This window comes from Pteropus vampyrus, unplaced genomic scaffold (genome assembly GCF_000151845.1).
Source record: "Pteropus vampyrus isolate Shadow unplaced genomic scaffold, Pvam_2.0 Scaffold49, whole genome shotgun sequence".
Classification (NCBI taxonomy): domain Eukaryota; kingdom Metazoa; phylum Chordata; class Mammalia; order Chiroptera; family Pteropodidae; genus Pteropus; species Pteropus vampyrus.
The window spans coordinates 3,669,288-3,673,254 of NW_011888830.1; the positions used below are offsets into that span (position 1 = coordinate 3,669,288).

Below are 3,967 nucleotides of genomic sequence, written 5' to 3' on the forward strand. Positions count from 1 at the left end.
GCATAACATGACATCATTGTGCAATGTGTCCAGATTTTTAAAACAAATGCCTCCAATTAGTATTTTGAAATGGAGTACACTGGGCACTCCAACATTCTCACTAGAAAACATCTCACTGGAACAGTTCTGCTGTCTTTAAGCACACTGCTTCTTTTGTTGGAGAGATTGCTATTCTCAAAGTATCCTGGTTCTTGTAATCCAAAAAGAATGTAGCTCAAGTAATAATGATTTTGAAATGCATGCTGCAGAAAGCATGATAGTCAGACACTTATCTAAGATGATGTAAAGAGAGCCTTAATTAAACTTCAGGAAATCGAATTTTAACAAGGAGGTTAAAAATAGTTTGCAGACTTCCTAGGGAATGTATGGACCCTAACCTTAAAAAGAGAATGCACCCATTAGTTCAATAAATTGTAAGTTGGATTCCAGAAATGGGAGTGCCTTTTTGTGAGCACAGTTTCCTTCTAAAACCATAGCGGGGAAAATGATTGACTTGAGGCTACTTTTGGAGCATAGGAGAATGAACCAGGGCAAGAGGACAAGGACAATCAACACCAGAGAGTGTCTGGGGCAGAGGTCTAAGGTCAGGGTGCTGGAGAAGTTTGGGGCAACTATCCAGCAGCGTCCAGGGGCTGGGAGATTCGGCATTAGCCAACTCTAGGAAGAATGGATTACGCTATCTTCGCATCAGTCTATTAATGCCATTGCAGTGAAAATGTGGCTCCTCTCTACTCCTTAGAAGCTTTGGGGTCTTGAAATTAGAAGGTGATTCTCTTATTTACAGTCATGATCTTTTTCTAGGGATCCTCTTCTCTACAGACACAAATGTATGAGAAGGCTGTATGGCAAAGAGGAAAGTTTACGGTCAAGCCTGTGAGTATGGCTGTCTTCCACTTTTGGAAGTGACTTGGATAAGCTACTTAATGTCTCGGAGACTTGATCTATTCATTTTCAAAATGGAGTTGTGCTCCTCGCTTCAGGCACTTTTTTGGAAGAACGGGGGAAGCAGACACGCAGGAAGGGTCTAGTGGAGTGTGGCTGGCTTATGGTGGTGCTCCGTAAACCAGAGTCTTTCCTAGCCTGCCTGTTTCCTTTCCTGGAATGGGAACAGCTCAGTCTACATGCTAATAAAATATTTGGTTCTACAGACACAGGATCCTGATAAAAGTTTTTGACTGCGCCATGTGGCGTTTACTGTTTTTAAGAGGGTTAGATAAGAACTAGGCATCCACAAAGTCTCAAATACGTTAAACACTAGGAATATAGTAATGAAGAAAATATATATACACGGTTCTGCTGTTCTGGAGCTTCTGTTCAGATGGAAAGTTTCCTTCAAAGGGAAGGAGCCGGAGCGTTTGGAGACTCTCCACGACCCAGGAGGCCAGGGAGAGGGCTGGGTCTGCTGGGTTCAGGAGGGGATCTGAGCTGCGTCACACACATCCCTCCCCTCCTCTTGCTGCACCGTTCCCTGGAGCACGCTACCCCAAGTGTCACCGTCCACTGAGGTCACAGATTGCCTGGAGGCAGGGGGTGAGGTGCCAATGAGAAAACGTGTGAGAGTTCTGGAATGTGCGAGGTGCTAGACAGGAACGGGCACTTTGGTTATTTAGGGCCCTGTCTCAGCTGTCTGCGGCCTGCACACCACGGAGCTCTGGCCTCCTGCAGTGGCTCTCCCCGCTCTGCTCTCAGATGAAGCTCCCTGGGCACAGTGAGGATGATGCTCGGGGCAGCGCTGAGACCACTCACTGTGAGACTGAAACATAACTATCTTAATTCTAATCATCCCTAAAGGCCCCCCACTGACAAATGTGCACTCTACCCCTTCCTGCTAGAGGGATACACATTTATTCAGAGGTTTTATTGGGAAGTGCAGGGTCCTGAGATGTGATGTCTTAGGCATCTAACTCGAGCAAAATCCTTACTATGAGAGCAAGTTTGTTCGTCTCCCTTCAGGCATCAAATGAGGCTCTTCTGGGGGCTGAGAAGGACCCACTTACATTTTTCTTGGGTGACTCTGGGACTAGAATTCCTCTGCTAAATTCTTTGTGCAGTTACAAGAGGCACTTAGTGGCGGCTTAAATGCCAGAGACCTAGGGTTTGGAATTAGAGGGACTCTCCAACAGCTTGTGCTAATTTTACCAAGTCCCATGCTACAGCTTAAGGAATGCTAAATAATAATAATAATACATAAAATTAAAAATTAAAAACCTCAAAAGCCCTCTGAGCCCTGTAACACTTGATATGACATCAGTACATTAGTGGTGATGACTGAGAAAAATACTCAGCATCTTAAAATTCTATTGAAAACAGATGATTAAGAACTGATTTTTCAGGATTCGAGGGCTTGGAAATTGGTAAACACAAGAGAGTATGTTTTATTTAATAAGCTGTCAAGTCTACGGCCATGCCACCCTGAAGAAGCCCGATTCCGTCTGATCTCAGAAGCTAAGCAGGGTCAGGTCTGGTTAGTACTTGGATGAGAGACCACCTAGGAAGACCAGGTGCTATAGGCGTAAAAAATAAAAAAATAAGTGATTGTAAGCTGACAAGGTCCTTGCAATTTGTGAGGTCAACCAAGGGTTGCCTCGCTGAAGGGGAAAAAAAAAGTACTGTCAATGAAGCACCCCAAGTAGAAATATAGTGCTGCTTGCTATAAGCTAGCCACTGCAAAATTATTCTGCTTCTACTCCATAATATACGAACCCTTAAAAGTTTTAAATATTGTTCTAAAATAAGAAAAAAGTAGAAAGAATAAAAATCTGTAGCAAAAGATAAAACCCTAAAGGGAAAATTCAAGAAAATCTGTTTATTTGTGATCTTTTTTTTTTATTCCCTTATGAAAGCTTTGTCAGTAGCTGATGGGTCTCACATGCATGAAGCTGTTAATCACATTTAGGAAATTTACATGCTGTTAGATGCATCTGAAACTCACTTAAGTCAGGCAGATTGGCTACCCTAGATCAGTCTTATTTCATCTACTCCATACCTATTACTAATACAGATTCATTCTAACATGAATACGTGAGTCTTGACAATCACCCGTTCCTTTTATATGATGACCCTGCTATAATCTCCGAGCTCTTTGGAGAAGGTATGAATCTGCAGCTCCAAACCTGGAACATACTGCAAATCAGTAAAGAAACAATCAAATGCCTCACGATGGGGTGCAGGCACACAAGAATACCGGTTTAATGAAAGTAAATGCGAGGTGAGAAAAAGTCTATATTGGCCTTTTATTTCAGTCCAAGTCAAGAGCAAATACCAAACCTTTCTCTTTCTAGGTGCAAGCAGGACTCCAGTGGGACGTGAAACTGGTTGTATCTGCACTGTCCTAGGCTTAACTCTTGTTAGCGGACAACTTCGTTTATTTTAGAGAAAGTAAAAAAATCACATGAAATACAACTTTCAAAAAACAAACAAAAAAAATGAACTGAAGCGAATGAAGAGATGGTGCTGGTTCAGAGACACCTGAACACTTGGATCAACCCTACCCCTTTGGAGCTCAGAATGATGTTCCGTATATCTGGCACTTCTTTAGCGGAGAATGGATAAAAAGTCCAAATGCAGAGCCTGAGCTGAGACTGAAGGGAAGGCGGCAGTGAAGAAAGCAAGCTCAAGGAAGCGGGCCCTACAAGGATGCTTTCTAAACCCAGCCTGAGTTACAGATGATCAAGTCAGGGGTTTTCACTTTGGCCCTGAGATTATTTCATTACGGGGGGAACCTTGTTGTTCAGAGCTTCAAGATTAGAAGTTTTGAAATTTTACTACTTTCCGGCTGATCCTGCAAAGCATGATGCTCTTTATTCTACAAAAATATAAGACATTATTACTGTGGTTCTAACTTACGCAACGGTGCTTCACGTGTAAAGTGGGATTGATATTAGTATCTACTAAAACACCTTAGAAAAGCTTGTTATGAGCAGTAAATGAATTAATTCATAATGGTAGTCTCATAAAGTACAAGGTC

General features: G+C 42.5%; 1 pseudogene; it reads left to right on the forward strand.

The window, feature by feature from the left end:
- Positions 1–2,394: 2,394 nt before the first annotated feature.
- On the forward strand, positions 2,395–2,513 carry LOC111739331 (annotated as a pseudogene).
- The last annotated feature ends 1,454 nt before the right edge of the window (positions 2,514–3,967 follow it).